The sequence below is a fragment of the Canis lupus genome, chromosome 20 (assembly GCF_003254725.2).
Source record: "Canis lupus dingo isolate Sandy chromosome 20, ASM325472v2, whole genome shotgun sequence".
Taxonomy (NCBI): Eukaryota; Metazoa; Chordata; class Mammalia; order Carnivora; family Canidae; genus Canis; species Canis lupus.
The window spans coordinates 10,526,010-10,543,669 of NC_064262.1; the positions used below are offsets into that span (position 1 = coordinate 10,526,010).

The window sequence follows — 17,660 nt, forward strand, 5'->3', positions numbered from 1 at the left end:
CTCTCTTCAGATAGTTATATAGTATGATTTTGGGGCCAACCCAGGACATAGTCTCACTCTTTCAATACTCTCAGTTCTCTTTTCTGTATCTAATTCCTCTTAATTTTTTTTCCTTTCCATTCCAACATATAATTGGCCTCAAAGTCAAACTGGAGAGGACTTATTACTGCAGTAGTAAAGGGTGAGCAAGTAACATCAAAGAAATAATATGTCCAAGAAAGTTCTGGTCCCGAAGAGTTTTAGGAAGAAGCAGAAAGGAATTCGGTTTATTGCTTCATTTGTGAATAGTCACTAATGGAAACTTAGTTCTTCACTGACTAAACTGGTTAATGATTGAGAAAATCTCAAGCACAGTCTTGTCAATAATCACCAGAAAGGCCCAGCAGTGATTCCTTCTCTGTCATTCCAGAGGCTCTAAAATTATACTCTTGAACAGTTGATCTACAAATAGGATTCCTCTACTGAGTCTAAGGTGGTTTTTGAATGGACAAAGGCATTGCCTCTGTCAGAGGCAGACACATCTTATGATAGTCATTTTCATGGCTTAGCTGAAAAGTCAAAGGTCTTAACATTGCATTGGATAGTCCTCACTTCAGCTTGGAGAGAAAATAATATGCCTTTTCTGCATAAAAGCCAGCTGACATCACTGCAGAAGGCTTTACAGCCTCCACATAATTTTCCCCTTGTTCCATATTTTTTTTTCTCTGCCCCATTAAATTGGCACTCAGTCCTAAGACTTTAGAAGCTTGGAGTACCAGGCTCTTGTCATTGCTATAAATAATATCTCTGTCTCTCTTTAGACTCACTTTGTACATAAATTAAAAGGGCAAACAGAATACATATTCCCTCAAAATACTTGCTTGACTGGCATTCGGACTTTGAATTCTTCAACTTCATCACATGTTATTATTTGAGAACAAGTGGAATTTTTGACATTTTCAACTTCATCACATTCCATTATTTGAGAACAAGCAAAATTTTTGACATTTTCATTTGAAATTTATGGTCATAGAGTCCACAGAATCCAGGGCATGGTAACCTGTCCCAGGCATATGGTCATGTCAAAATGCAGAATTTTACTTCCCAAGACATTACATATTTGATCAGTTCTCACAAAATATAATAAGGTGCCATAAGTATTGCTCTACCTTCTGCTTTCCATCATGCCCAGTAAAACCATCACCTCTATAAAATACCTGTCCCGGTGGCCTATAGTTTCACACAGGACATGCTATCCTGCTTACATCTGACCTTTTTCACTGAAGTCATCTAATGACTCAAGGAAAGAATTGATCATTTGCTTCACTTAATTCAACAAATATGTATCCTGTATCAAATATACTTCAAACCTCTTGTAGAATATTGTGGGAGACAAGAGATAAATTGGTTGTGCTCTATGCCTATAAGAGATGACTTGTTAGGGGTGGGACAAAAAAATTTGATAAAGGCAAGGATTTTTTATAAGATGTGGCAACAAAGTGCTCCAGGAGTTCAGAAGTGTATACAGACAAGACTGAGTCTTAAGGAAAGTTTTGAGTAAAACAATCTAGACACAAAAGAGTAGATATTATATAAATTCATCTATATGATGTTCAAGAACAGGCAGACATACTTTATGATAACTGAGTCAGAATCATGGTTCTTTAGAAATTGGTACTAACTGGAAAGAGATAGAGTACTTTCTGGGTAATGCAAATCTTTTTTTTTTTTTAGATTATTTATTTATTCATGGAGACAGAGAGAGGTAGAGACATAGGCAGAGAGAGAAGCGGGCTCCCTGGACTCGATCCCAGGACCCTGGGATCATGCGCTGTGCCAAAGGCAAATGCTTGCCCACTGAGCCACCCAGGTGTTCCTAGAAATCTTTATCTTGATGTGAATGATGGTTATAAAAGGGTCCATATTTGTCAGAATTCATCCCAAATACACATAAGACCTGTGAATTTCACTTTGTTATTGAACAGTTATATGTGTGTGTATGTGTATAAAATTAAAAAATAGTGCTGTACCAGAATATCAGAAGAATAAGATATCCAAACACTGTATCCATTTTTTACTCAAAGAAAATGGGGTTATTTCTCTGGGAGGCCTCCCTGCATGGGTTGTGTGGGACATGGGTTGTGTGGGACAGTTTCCGAAGAACTGGTGGTCCTGAGGCAATCTTTTAATCTGAGCTTTAGCTTCTTCTTCTGAAAATGATAATGATGTCTGCCTTAGGGAGTTATTTTGAGTATCAACCCAATTAATTGGTGTCAAAATGCATTATAAACTGCAAATCATTGAAGAAAATTGAGTAGCCATCATTCCATTTCATAATGGTGAAGTCCCTATATTTTGTGGAGCCTCTACTCTCTCCATCATTGTATGCATCCCTAGGATACTTTGAAGGCAGATTAGTCTTTGTAAAAATGAATTTGTGATTTTATAACTTGACCTTTTACCCTGCCAAAAGGGTATGGGTCTGTTAGAGTGAGGAAGTGTGGAACTCAAAACCAAATACACTTTCAGGGCAATTTTCTTTTTCTTGTTTTCTTATCCTGTGTCTCAATTCTCTCAGATATGCCAGAGAGAAGTTATCCAGTTTGCTCAAGGGGACATTCAGTCCCTGGACACTGCAGTGCCGATGGTGGGCAAACACAGATTTTGGAGTCTTCAGAGACCTATGTCAGAATTGTCAGAGCAGGTTCTGTGACAGTGGCTGGTGATAGAAGAGTGCTGCAAAGGCTCCCATGGGAGAGGATGCGCAGCACCACAGCCTGTCAGTATGTGCCTCTAAGTCTCACTGCTGACTTTGCATGAGCTGTTGCTGTCACTGTTGCATCAGGTTTACATGCTGTAGTGACAGAGCAACACCACTGTTTAGGTTGACCAACCCTGTCACCACAGAGAGTGGTCTGTTATGAGGGCTGCCTCAGTTAGGTGCCTTTGTGTCAAATGACTTCAAGCTCTATTTCAAATCCTAGTGTGCCCCCTTTGTACCCAATAGGTGACATGCTTCTGCCTTAGTGCTAGCAGAGAGAATTTCTGCAAAGCGGCTTGTGTCTGGCTGATTCTTTAATTGGGGATGGCACCTGGAATGTCAGAATTGCCATTCTCAGGGACATGTACACAGTAACAGTAAAAGAAAACCATGTGGTTTTTTTTGCTTTTTTTTGTTTGTTTGTTTGTTTTTTACTTAAATGGTTGGATGAATGTGATCGAGTCTTTTGCAAAGGAACATATCCTGATAAACAAACCTGATACATCTCTTCTAGAAGTTGAGATCCTCTTGTTTGGAGAGGGCATGCCTGCAACTATTCCTCTTTCTATGCTCTGCATCCTCCCTGGCTCCATACATGTATTTCTGCTAAAGATTCTTTTGAAGCCATTTGAAAACAAAACAAAACATGGACCTAAAGTCCTACACTTTGGGATATCTCAATCTGGAAAATGACAATTTCCAATCAAGGGAAAAAATCATTTTGGAGTATGGTCTTTGAGGAAATTATTATCTCTCTTTGAGAAACCATTCCATTTAGTAGATAGAATGCTTAATGTGTTCATGATTTGGCAGAAACTCTAACAGGCTTTGCAACTTGGGGTAAGGGTTTGGCACTTTGCCCTAGTACCATGGTGAGCCTCAGGCACTTGGATGTTTGTACACAATCCCATCAGTTTGTACATGAGTGAAGTGATTAACTGGCACTCATATCACCATGAATCTGGGCTTCTCTCTGCATCTACACAAACCTACTATGTGTGGCAAATATTCTTTATGTACATTAGATCCCTGGCATTTAAGATACATAGGTCCAGATGCAATCACATATACCCTTTTAGCAATGAATTTTTATAAGAATCAGTATAGTCTATGTCTCCGGTTGCTGTCCTGATATAGATAAGCAGATCTCTGCTTATTAACTTCACTGAGACCTGACCCTTGGATGTCCTACCGTTACTTCATGGAAGTGTTCTCATAACTTTGATAATGAATATGCATTAACTTACGAAACATTTGCAATGTCTTTACTATGCCCAGGCCCCATCAGACATTCAGAAAAATAAAGATGACTAGGACTGAGTCTGTCTTCATTTGGTTGAAGTCCAGTGTTAGAGAAAGGCAAGAACACTCACTCCCACATCCTGTTAATATGATTGACACAAAGTGTAGGACCTGGGAAGTGGAAAAGAAAAAGACATTATAAAGGAAGTGAGGCTCAAGTTAAATCTTGAAGGATGAATAGGAGTTACCCAAGTAGACAAGATAAAAAAGGGTATTTCTGGCAACACAGGAGGATAAACCATGTATAATTAAAATTTGCCCTAAACAGATTTTGAAGAAATTCCCTTTCTAAAATTTGGGGGTTGTGATAACATAGCATATATTTAGAGTGATGAATAAGTCAGATGTACTTTTTGTGGCAGGGTAAATTAGCTTGTACAGGTTTGCAGCAAATTTGGCTTTGGACCATGATAGTGTTACACAGAGGACTCTGGTCCTTGGATCAGTTAACTCCCAACAAGGTTTGAAGTAATTATCTACTGAAGATGCTACATGCACACGCAGCAGGGCAGTCTATAGCTTTCAGTTGAAAAATAATGAATTTCATCTTAAACACTAGTGACGATATCATCTAGAAAAGTTAATTAAAGATGCCATTTCATTAAAGAATTAGGCTGGTGTGAGAGCCCCATGCCTCAAAGTTCTTGATGAAACAGACATGGTGTTTAACATCCCTCAAGTTCTGCTTGACTTCAGCCAAAGTCTTCTTTTTCCTCTGGTCACTGGAGATTTAAGCCATGTACATCTGCTGTGTCCACTTTTCAGAATTTTTGAGTCCCATCTACTCACTGACAGTTGTTTTAGGAGTTACAAATTTCTGGCTTCTTCCTTTCACTTTTATTTCAGGAAACTATAGTTGTGCTATGCTACATAGTAGCTAGGAGTCAGATGTGCTACTTAAATTTAATTAAAAATAATTGAGTAATAAATGAAAAAATAAATAAAATTCATTAAATAATGAAATACTTTTCATTCCTCAGTTATACCAATCACATTTCAAGTATTTAATAGCCATCTGAGATTCTGACTATTATACTCAGCAATGCTCATATAGTACATTTCCATCATCACAGAAAATTCTATTGGGCAGTGTTGATCAATGAATACCCACGATTAATCCCACTTAGCCATATTGTAAGAGTATTCGGTAATACTCTTCAAGAAATCTTTTGTACTTCTTACAAACTATTATTTTTTGTGAATAGGATATCCAAAATCTGGATCATTTATTATTAACCTTGAAAGATCTACAATTGTTTTATATTTTTTAAGCACAAAATCCAAACCAACCATTCCCACCTTTAATCAAAATTTGACAATGTGTTTAATAGCATATTCTTTCAGTCTGCAATGGGAAAAAGATATGTAGATATTTTTGTTGCTGTTTGCTTAGGAAATAGTTTCCTAATTGACCCAGGATAGAGTAAGACAATATGTAACAAATTACTTGATTATAACCAGTTGGTAGTGGTGAACAGATCAGAAGTTTGGTAAACTGGTAATCTTAGTATAGAATAAAATTAGTTATACAGTTCTGAGCTGAAACCTATGCTTCTTTCAGATTACTATTAAGTTATCAGCCAAGTCATCTAAATGTCCCTCTATACATAGAAGGAAGGGAAACAGGAAGTGGCCATTTGGTATGATACCATGTGCTAAGCACAATGTTGGAGTTTCCACATATCCGTGGAATGAGATTTACCATGCTTTTTGAATACTAAATTAATAGCAGCAGCTTTGTGAACAAAAAGAAAGCATAATGCATAGGACAAATTGGGATATTTTCTCTTAGGCTGCTGGTAATGTCTATTGTCATACACACCTCCCAAGATCAAGGAGTAGGACATCGCTAATTAAGAAATTGCCCTATTTATTGGAATGTAATTAAGTTGATAAGAATGAACTATAAAAAAAGGCGCAAAAAAATAATTAAAAGGAAAAGGTCAGCTTGAAAGGGTCTTGTTGATAAATTGTAGGGTATATACAAAAAAATAAAATAATGGGTATGCCTTGCAGGGAAAGAACATCAATGACCATTTGGGAATTTTTGGTTGCACCATCTAGTAGGCTATTATGCATACCACAAAGAAATGAAACTAGCGTGGTTTGTAGAAGCTGCCAGGAATAGTGGAGAATCACAAAAGGCTTCAGTATTGAGGACTACAGTAATTCCTATTTTATTCCTCTTTCCTCCTAACCGCCTCATCCTTATTCATATGCACCCGGCTCTGCATGCCAGTTTTCCTAATTTATGGCAATATATTTTATTGATTAAGACATAGACTCTGGAATGAAGGTGGCTCCAACACTTGCTAGCCATGTATTTTTGGCTAAGTTACTAATCCTAAGTCCTCTGTTTCCTCGTCTACAAAATGAGGCTATTAATACCTACTATATCAAGTTGATAAAAGTAATAAATGAATATCAGAATAATCATGAATAGTTCCCACCACATAAGAAATGCATGTGTGCCATCATTAGCAAAATGTGCTGTCTTCAGGAAAGCTTGAGGGCTCTTATCCCCAAATCCACATTTTAGTCACATGATCATTATAAGAAGGCATGTGTCCTCTATTCTTGCATTGGCTGGGACTATTCTAGATTTTTGTATCCCAGCACCTAGTATGTTCCTTCTTCATAGTAGGTTCAATCCAGATTTATGGATGAATGATTGCTTGATTCCACCATCTCTGGGTGATAAATCAGAATTCGAGTATGCTTTTCTTCTCTCTCTCTCTCTTTTAAAGATATGTTTATTTATTTTAGAGAGAGAGAGAGCATGCAGGCAGGAGGGCAGAGGGAAAGGGAGAGAAAGTCTTAAGCAGACTCCACACTGAGCCTGAATCCCAACTCAGGGCTCAATTTTATGACCCTGAGCCCATGACCTGAGCTGAAACCAAGAGTCAGGCACTTTAATTGACTACACCACCCATGTGCCCCCACTTTGCTTCTCTTTCTATCAAAGCATAATCATCTTATTTTCTATTTATGGTTCTTAGGGTTATTCTGTAAAACTCAATTGGCTATTCAACACTATACATGACATTAAGGAATAAAATTGTTCCACTGCAGACTTTTCTTGCTCTATCATTATTTAAAAACAGATTCACTAAGATCTTTTTTAAAACATAAGTTTAACACAAGTTAAATGCAAACTTTTCTAACTAAGTTCAGGCTGGGCAATAGATTATAGACTGACAGTGGTCAGGAAGAGCAGATGAATTTGAGATACGCATAGTATATAAAACACAATATTTAACATGGAAGAAGTTGTTAAAAACAAGACAAACTCCAAAATGGAGTGACTTATGCTGATCTCCATGTCACCAAACTGAGATTCAGTTGCAGTTTCAGCTCTCCCAGTTAATCAGTATGATAGAACCCTGACATCCCCTAAAGGAAAGTGACTATACTATAACTAATCCACTTTTTGCTAGTATAACTTCTTTATCCCCACTCCCTTCTGCTTATGTACAGCTCCTTGGAGCACCTTTCCATCTGCAATATGGTATGCTTCTCAACCCATGAATCACTGAATAAAGCCAAAAAGACCTTTAAAATTTACTCAGTTGAATTTTATTTTTAATGAAGTAAATGTTATTGCTTTTGATAACAGTAATTAAAATAATTATGTTCATATAGAATAAGGTTTTAGTTAACTATCTAATCTTCATTAATAGGTATTTAATACATTCTATTTTGATCCCCATCTTACAGATTGGAAAATAGTCTTCAATACATTTCACACACATCTTATCACTTAGCCATTTTGATTTTATACCGTCATCATTTCTTTGTAAATAAAATAGAATCTAAGATCAGGTATGGCTGTAAATTAATTTTGCCATATTGATGAAGTTCTTGCCAGATCGTCCATAGGACTCTGTCCCTTAACTTTCTATCCCTTATAAGCACAAGTCGAACATTCAGAGGGCCTTCACACAATAGTATGATTAATAATGCTGACTTACCCTCTACTCTACTTTACCCCTACCAAATACATTTTCTATACCATAAGGGGAAATCTGTTTCTCCTAAAATGTAAGTCAAGTAATGTATCTTCCAGGCCTGAAATTCTCCAAAGTCTTTCCACCACACTTATAATAAAATCCATATTCCTCTCACAGCCCCCAAGGTCCTCTATGATGCGACTTTTGCCCTCTCTAGTCCCTCCACTGACACTGGCCTGCTTCAGTTCCATGAATAGATCAACATCCACTTCAAGCAGGGCCTAGGGATTGCTCTTTACTCTGTCTGGAAGACTCCTGAATTCACTATGATCTTTCTTTAGGTCTGATCTTAAATACCACCCCCTTAAAGATACTGTCTCTAACCCTTTAACCTAAATTAAATCCCATTCTATGAATTTCTCTTAACTAGTGCCATATTTGTCTCCTTTGTGATACTTATAACTTAAACATATATATTTTTTTATTTCTTAGTTTCCTTATATGTTAGCCTACATCAACCAAGGGCGATTTTGTCTCTCCTCTTATCCAGGAGATATTTGGCCAAGTCTGGAGACCAAGTATTGTTCCAATCAAGTAAGCAGGTTACTCCTGCCATCTAGGGTGTAGAGGCCAGGGATCTTGCTAAACATCCTATAATGTATATGATAGTTTTACTCTTCCCCACCTCCCAGAAGAACTATCCAGCATGAAATGTCAGTAATACTAAAGTTGAAAAACCCAGGTCTAGTTCCCCCATTATACTGAAATCTTCATGAAAGCTATCCCTACTCTGGCTTGTTCATCACTGTGGTCGCACAACCTAGCATATCATCCTACTTGATGGATTAGAAGGGAAGAAAAGTGAGTCAAATTCCTAATACCCAGAGGCTCTACAATGCAGAGATCTCAGATTCCACCAGGAATCCCATTCCATTGTGATGATTCCATTGAAATAAGTATCCTCAGCTGTATTCTTCAACACTCATCATTGCAGGTTACTTCTACCTGAGGCACAAGTATCCCTCTGTTGGAATCTTTGTCATGTATAAAGCCAGAGATTTGTAAAAGAGACAGACTTCCCCAAAGGGGATCACAGGGCACAAAGAGAAAGCACAATGGGTCCTAGCCAGCTGATTATCCACTGGTGGTCTGGTGCAGCAGAGCATCATCCACCTTCTACACTACATGGGTCATAGGAGGGGCCAATTGTATTCCTGTTGTCTGGTCCCCAGAGTTAAAAAAAATGGATGGCCTCTGACCCAGAGGTCTAACTGTACAGCAAGCAGTCGGCCATGAAACAGACTACAGATCCACAGGAGACTAAAATGAGAGCTTCACAGTAACTTCCCCTTTTATAGCATCTACGTGTTGCAGTGATGATCATATTTGGCATTTCTGGAAAAGTCACAAATAAGAATTCCTCCTTCACCTATTGGACTAGACACTTGGTGGTTCCATAGATAATAAGACAAAAATTTAAAAGCATATAACATACATCAAATGGCCCTGAACGCCAAATAATGTCAAATATGCAGCTCAGTCCCTGAGGGTCAAGAGTTTCATCCCAAATTCATATGTCTATGAAATTGAGAAATATGACATAAGCATAACTGTTCTTGGCAAAGTGTTATGGTTTTCTCCTATAAAGGAATTGTTTGACTTCACTGCTAATGTCAAATGTTGTCACTGGAAACAGAGGTCATCAGCTTAGCAGAGCACAGAGGTAGGGTGAGGATATGAATGAACTGTAAGGGACCAGCCAAACCTGGTCTTCTTAGTTCCAAGTTATTTCTAAAAGCGAGATTAAAAAAATAAAGTGATATAATACATTTTTGGATAGTAACCATCCATCCCTGTCCCCTCATTATCTTTCCTCCATCTGGTCAGGAGGAAGTACATCTGGCGATGCTGTCAGTGTGGCGAGTGAGCTCAATAGCGGTGCAGGTCACCAGTGAAATCTGATTTGGCAATCAACAGTCTTTTGTAAATTTGCACAACATTGGCCATGTGCTAAAAATATTGAGGTAGCTCAGTGATTCTATTGTCATAGTTGTTTTTGTCTGATCAAACATCTCAGGGAAGATTATTTAGTCTGTTAGAGCAGGTGAAAATTCTTATCCCCCTACCCTGTAATCTGTGTTCCTAAGGGAACTTTCTTTCATGGATCTTCCCTTACCCTCAAATCATTTAATCTTTATATTGGAAATCATCCTTGTTATTAAAGATTTGAGGACAAAAAAGTACAAAGTATCAAGCATACATACAACTGATTGCACCTCAGGCTAAATTTTAGCTGTCAGATTGTACTAACAATGTAACTTACTTTAAATACCACCTCATTTCTAGCTCTGAAGAGAATCTAATGATTAATTCAAATTAAACTACTCCACAGCCAAAGTGGTATGTGTTATAAAACACGATGCAAACTGGCTGAAAATTTTTAATTTTCCCTACTTATTAGCTATCTGTTCTGGGAATAAATTGAAGGTGTTAATTTCCTGGGTTTCAAATCTATTTTAAAATGTGCTGGGCTGAGAGAAAAAAAAATGGAATGTAGAATAATCTTATCTTTGCGACAGAATTAAACTTGGTTATCTTTTCAGAATTGTGCTGGCTTTTGAGGTACTATTTTAGAGTTCAGATGACAAGCTCTGGTTGGTTGGTCCATATGATGCTTAGCAAAAGGAAGTACTTAAAGCTCTGTGGCAACTTATTAAAGATTGAATTCTGTACCCCCAAATTCACATGCTGCCGCCTTAACCCCCACTGTGATTGTATTTGCAAATAGGGCCTTCGAGGAGGTAATTAAGGCTAAGTGAAGTCATCAGGATGGGCTCTAATCAGATGGAAATGTTTGTTTAAAAAGAAGAGAGAGAGAGAGAGAGAGAGAGACTGAGCAATTCTTTCTTTCTATGCATATTCAGCCTTAAGACCACATGAGGACACCATGAGAGGGCATATGTAAACTAAGGAGAGAGAGAGACTACACCAAAATCCATCCTGCTAGCTTCTATACAATTCTACCTAATTCTCTGCTTTGGTCATCCAGTACTTTGTGTTACTGTAAAGTCTCACAAGGAGAGCCATTTCTTGTGTAATTACATCTAACTGGTGAACCCAGTATTTTTTTTTTTTTGAACCCAGTATTAAGTAATGAAAAGAGCTATCCCAGAGTCCATGTATTTTGAACTGTGATAGGTCACTTGCTTCCCTAACAGAGCCTTTACAAATAATATCCACTGGCCCACTAGGATCATCTTGCTTTTCCTAGATTATTGTAAGCTTTGGGAATATATATTGTGTACCTTCATCTATTATTGTAAGCTTACAATTTATTGTAATTTATAAATTACAATTTATTGCTTACAATTTTTTGCTTACAAATTACAATTTATTGTAAGCTTACAATAATAGATGAAGGTGCACAATATACATTCCTATGCCTGGCACACAGTAGGCCTTCAGGAGAAGGGTGGTGAGTGAATGAGCTGATATCTATAACATAACTGAAGTATACACCACCTATTGTAAGAGGAAGGAAATATGGCCCTAATATCTTATGATTTCTAGAAACAAATTGCCACAATTTTAGTAAAAATCTTGGGAGCTATGCTTTGGAATTCTAAAGTAAAATGGTAGATATATTTTGCTTGTGAGGAAGGTGTGAATCTGGAGTGATCAATATGCAGAATGTTACGGGCTGAATGGTGTGCCCCAAAATTCATATATTCAAGTCTCAACCCTCACTGCCTTAGAATGTGTAACTGTATTTGGAGATAAGGTCTCTGAAGAGTTCATTAAGTTGAAATGAGGTCATTAGTGTGAGCCTTCATCCCGATGACTGGTATCTTTATAAGAGATGGAAATTTGGGCATGATATGTGTCTGCACAGAGGGAAGACCATGTAAAGACAAAAGGAGAAGATGACTGTCTGTAGGCCAAGGAGGGAGGCTGTCTGTAGGCCAAAGAGGGAAATCAAGTCAGCCCCTTGATACCTTAGTCTTGGACTTCTAGCCTCCATACTTGTGAAACAATAAATTTCTGTTGTTTAAACCCCCCAGTCTGTGGTATTGACTTTGTGGCAACTGAACAAAGTCCTAGAGTAGAAAATACATACCTTGAAATACAAGGATTTTCCAGCAAGTTACAGTGACAAGCTTTGAACTCTAACTAGTTGAGATTTTGTAGTTCTAATGCTATGCAAATACCTGTCATGCTGACCTTTCTACGCCTATAAAGGAAAATTTTTTATTGTCTTTATGAATATGAGATGCTACTCTTCCAATGGAGAATAATTATTTCTGAGATATTGAACCTTAATAAGCTAACAAGAACATCTGAAACAGGGACATGATCTCTGTTCTACATCCACAGAAAGCTGGAGTGCTAATTTGTACTCCAGGTACAGTTTTTGAGACTAATTTGCCACCTAAGGCCATGTGCTTGATTTCAACGATTTGTTGATCAATAAGAGGAAAAATAAAAATGACTAGGTTTCTTCTTGGTTTTGTATTTATAAACTTGGAATGATAAAAATAATGTTGAGTGTGCTTTACAGCTTCTCTAATCTCTTTTTGTATTTTATTTAATTTGAACTGCAGTATCCTGGCTTGGAAGGATGAATTTCTAATTTGTAGACAAGCAAGCCGAGGCTCACTGACTTACACCAAGCTGAACATAGCCTCATAACAGTTGAGGCAGGACTGCAGTCCAAGGATCCTGCCCCCCTACCCAGCTACTGACACTTTTGAGGCAGCCAAAGGGAACATAGTTGTTATTTCAGAATTTCTAAAAAGTAAAAATGAAAGGAGGTATTTGTGTAGGCTTCTAGACCTGAGCTGTTGTAACTAAGACCATGATAATGGCAGATTCTGACATGAGAAATACTTTGGTACTTCTGAATTGTGTCTCCCTCACCACAAATTCATATATTGACGTCCTAACCCCCACTACTTCAGAAAGTAATGTTATTTGTAAATAAAGTCATTGTAAATCTAATAATTAGCTAAAATGAAGTCTTAACTGGATGGAGCAGGGTGGGCCTCAATCCAATGTTACTAGTGTCCTTATAAGGAGGGGAAATTTGGATACAGAGGAAATGCCATGTGAAGAAGATGAAGGCAAAGGTTGGAATAATGGTACAAAAAGGAATGCCTAAGATTATCAGCAAACCACCAGAAGCTTTGGAAAGGTATGGAAAATACCTTTATTTCCTCACAGGCTTCAAAAGGAACCAACCCTGATGACACCTGGATTTCAGACTTCTAGCCTCTAGAAATGTGAGATGATAAATTTCTGTTGTTAAAAATTTTCTGTTCTTTGTTATAGCTGCCCCGGCAAACTAATACAGTTCTGTTACCAACACTTCTAATGTGATGTTTTTTGAGCCAGGAGAGGATCTGCCGGTGTCTGGCCCAGGAACTCCAGTGGCCTTCTGGACATATTATCCTTAAGGATCCAATTTATCCATTTATACCATAAAGCTGTTATTTCCTACCAAGTAGAATGGTTAGCTTCTACTAACCACCAATTTGTCAGCTATGCTGTCAAAGAAAGACCCTGGGAGGAATAGACCAGGGCTCAGACTAGAGGAGCCTTATTCTTTTTTTTTTTTTTTTTTAAGATTTATTTATTTATTAATGAGAGACAGAGAGAGAGAGACACAGACACAGACACAGACACAGACAGAGGGAGAAGCAGGCTCCAGGCAGGGAGCCCGATGTGGGACTCGGTCCCAGGACTCCAAGATCACGCCATGGGCCAAAGGTAGGTGCTAAACCGCTGAGCCCAGGAATCCCCCATAGAGGAGCCTTATTCAAAGTTGGCTGCCTGGGACACCAGCTCTTGATATGGACCCCCTTTACCTCTTGTGCTCTAACCTCTGGACCTTCCATTGCCTTAAAACGCTCCTTTTCTCCTTTAAAAAATAGCTCCATGATGCTTAATAACATACTTTCCATGTTGTTGAAACCTGCATGTCTTCTCCCTTCTTAGGCCATTCCTTGCTCTCTTTTAACTCTGTGTCTTCGGTAATCTTTTTGTCTACTTTCTCCCTTTGTGAATATTGTCAATAAAATGCCTCTGTCCAGACCTGACCTCTCTTTGACAGTCCTAATATCTGAAATATCTATAGCACATTTCCATTTGGATGTCCAGTCATTATTTCAATCTGAACCTATAAAGGCAGCCTGTATACAACACGAGCAGATGGGGGGAGGGTATCTTCCTGTTCTTATTTTTTTACCACATGAGTTTTATAACACTTAACCATTTCCAAGCCTAAATTTTCCCATCCACAAAAGAAGCAAATGATGTATAAGTGCTTGTTTAGGTATAAAATTCAGAGATTTAAAAAAAAAAAAATCTAGCTCCTGTACTACTTGCCATGCTTCTTGTTAGAGTTCCATTACATTTTCTTCTTCTCCAGACTATAGACTTTGGATTCTTTTCATTCCTGCTTTCTCCAACAAATCTTGTTTGTTTTTTCTTTGCTAGGTCTTTTGCAGGCATCTGATTCAACATTCTAAATGTACCATGTCAGAGCTGGTCCTTATCACAGTCTGACAGCTGCAAGAGGCCTCTAAAGAGTTTCTCTGTTCTGGAAACCTATTCCCATTGCCCACTGTATTCAATGTTGTCTATAAACCAGCCTTCCTAAAGCTTTGCTTTCCTTTTCTGCTCAAATCCTCCCAAGGTGTAGTTCAAACTTAGGAAAGACAAAGTGGAGCCACCATGAGATTGTCACTAATCTCATCTATAGGGAAATTTCTAAGGCAAATTAATGTTTACTGAGGCTCTAAAACTCTTTAGAACCTGAGTTAGGTATTTTGTGTACATTTTCTCATTAAATTTTTATAAGGATTCAGAAACAATAGATTATATCACAGTTAGTAGAGATAATTGTTAATAGCTAAATTCATAGAACCCACTGTGAAAATTAGTCAAGGGAAACCTCACTAACACAGAGTTGGAATGCTTACCACCCAGTGTCAATTGTAGGAAGAACCATCAATTACAGACCCAACAGAACAAAAGAGGGAAAAATCATTACATAATTATAGGTCCCAGCAGGAAGAAGATGTACATTGCATCTCCTGCAAGAAATTGACTACCCCCACAACTCAGCCAGTGAGAAACCATCATCACCATGAACTCTTGTGTTCTCCAGTAGACTTTCATTCAAAACAACCTCTTCCAACTTGATCCTTCTCCATAAAATAATGTTCCTCTCCTTTGTTTGCTGGATTCATCAATGGTTTTGCCAGACCTTGCATATGGCTCAATTACAATTCTGTTATTTTTGAATGAACCCACTCTCACTGGTAAAATAATTGACAGTTTTAGTATCAACGTTCACAATCTGTTCTAGAACTTTCCATACATTAAGATTCTATAGTTTTGAGAAACATTATTGATGAACTCAGTGTAGAGGTTTCATTAAGAAGTGTCATTAGAGGGGCACTTGGGAACCTCAGTCAGGCATCTGACTTCAGCTTGGGTCATGAACTCAGGGTCCTGGGATAGAGCAAGCTCTGCATCAGGCTCCGTGCACAATGGAGAGTCTACTTCTTCCTCTGTCCCTCTCCCTGCCCATTCTCATTCTCTCTCTCTCTCTCAAATAAATAAAAATCTTTTTAAAAATGTCATTAGAAATGTGTGTGTTACCAGATGCTACAGTGCTAATATCCAAATGTAACTGTATAGTTATTACAAAGCCAAATGTAAGTAATCTGTAGTTTCGCAGTTCCTGAGTGTATTAAATTCGTACAATTATGATTTCCTATGTAGAGTCATAATCCTCAATTCCTTAAGCCCACATGGTATCTCTCCCACTAAGATAGCTTCTTCTGGGAGAGGTCTTCTTCATCCCATATATGAGACACCAATAACTTTACTCTGATCCCTCACTTTGCTTTATTTCTCTTCTTACCAATCATCAATAGTTTACTTTCTATATCTTAGTTTGGGTGTAACCTCTAAGACTAGTTACTTTGTTTAGATCATTATTATACCTGTCACCAAAACAACTCGTCAAGTAGAGAGTAGTAGTGATAGAGCAGGTGGTTAGCTAGATATATGAGCTGGAGGCAAGGGTGGTAGCCAAGAGTGGTTTTGTGGTTTTTCATCTCCTGGGGCTATCAGACCCAGAACAACAGGTGCCAAGCATACACTCTCCAGCCTGTGTCCTGCAATAACCTATAAGTTCATTATATCAGATTTACACTGTACTTTCAACCCCCAGTGCACACCCCCAGTGTGGGAAGATGGCCAAGACAGGTCTGAAAGAACCTCCTAAGTCCCAAAACTCGGCTTCCCAACTGTTGGGAGGAGTCCCTTCAATGACTGGAAACAACCTCCGTTCGAGTCGGCCCTAGCTATAACCCATAACCTATGCAAACATAAAAAGAAAAACACCCCTAACCCCAATGCAGTTGCCACCTCTGGGCCTGCCCACTCTCCTACCTTGAGAGTGTACCATTCTTGATGAAATGCTTTGTGTTTGAATACTCATGTAAATATGTGGGGAATCCAAGACAGGCCTCCATTCAAACAACTCGGACTCTCCGGCCTACTAACATCACTCTATATTATAAAGGACTGAAGCCCAAAGGGTGGTAGTGACTTGTGCCAAGATTCTAACCGCAATCTGATAAACTGGGCCCATGGATGCTCCTTCCACTGTCCCCTAAGACAGTCTGACAAAGTCAAATTCTAGCCAAACCAGTCTTGATTGAAATTGATCAACTTTCTATGTGGGAGCCTGATTCACTTTTGTCTGCCAAACGCTGGCAGACAGAAGTGAAACGACACCATTCCTAACTGTCCAAAATTATCTTCTGAACCTACACCCACCCCACTTTTTCCTGGATCCTTCTTTAGCTTCTTTGACCCATGGGCAGGTGTGTTTGTATTTTTAGCTCGGATGATGCAGCATCAGGTCAGAGACAGCACACACTGACACAGGTTTCAGTTGGCCTTTAAAGGCTCTAGCTTGTCCTTGTTCTCTCCCATTTTACATCCTTCTTCCCTCTTCAAGTTCCTGCTTTGTGGGCTCCCAGTTCTAGCATCAAACACCAGGATGATAGTCTTATAGACTCTGTGCTGCAGGCTCCCATAATGCCTGTAGTAGTTGTAATACTGCCTGTCATACTGAACCCTGGCCAAGTCTTCTTCAGATATCAGCTCCATCCTTGCTTGAAACAGGAGCATTTTCACCCTAGTCTGTGCCCCATAGCACAATATCCTTTCCCAAAGCACTAATCATTGTTGCAATTTCCCACTTATTTGTGAGATTACTTAAATAATGGTTGCCTCCTGGTGCATCTGGGTAGCTCAGTCAAGTGTCCGACTCTTGATTTCAGCTCAGGTCTTGATCTCAGGGTACTGTGATCAAGCTCCCCATCAATCTCCATGCTCAGTGGGGGAGTCTGCTTGAGGATTCTCTCCCTCTGTTCTTCCCCCAGTCTCTATTTCTAAAATAAATAAATCTTAAAAAAAAAAAAAAAGGAATGGCTGTCTCCCTCACCAGACCACAGTTTTAAAAACTATTTCAGTTCATTGGCATATCTTTTTCACTATGTATATCCATTCAACTGATATCTTTGCAATGTACAGGCAGTGAACACGTTTGTTTAAAGTCAAGGTGGTCTGATGCATTTTGAAAGAAA

At 38.5% G+C, this 17,660-nt stretch overlaps 1 protein-coding gene and 1 long non-coding RNA gene across 3 annotated transcripts in view; one reads left to right on the plus strand and one right to left on the minus strand.

The window, feature by feature from the left end:
• GRM7 (glutamate metabotropic receptor 7) overlaps positions 1 to 17,660 on the minus strand; it is an 827,750-nt gene that overhangs the window by 93,168 nt on the left and 716,922 nt on the right.
• The window catches only part of LOC112662442 (uncharacterized), a 63,283-nt gene that overhangs the window by 17,534 nt on the left and 28,089 nt on the right, over positions 1 to 17,660 (plus strand). The window contains exon 4 of one of the 2 annotated variants that reach the window (XR_003138542.3): positions 13,213 to 13,271. The exons of the other annotated variant lie outside the window; for it this stretch is intronic. This is a non-coding gene — a long non-coding RNA (uncharacterized LOC112662442). The remainder of the gene's footprint in view (positions 1 to 13,212; positions 13,272 to 17,660) is intronic. 2 annotated transcript variants of the gene reach the window in all.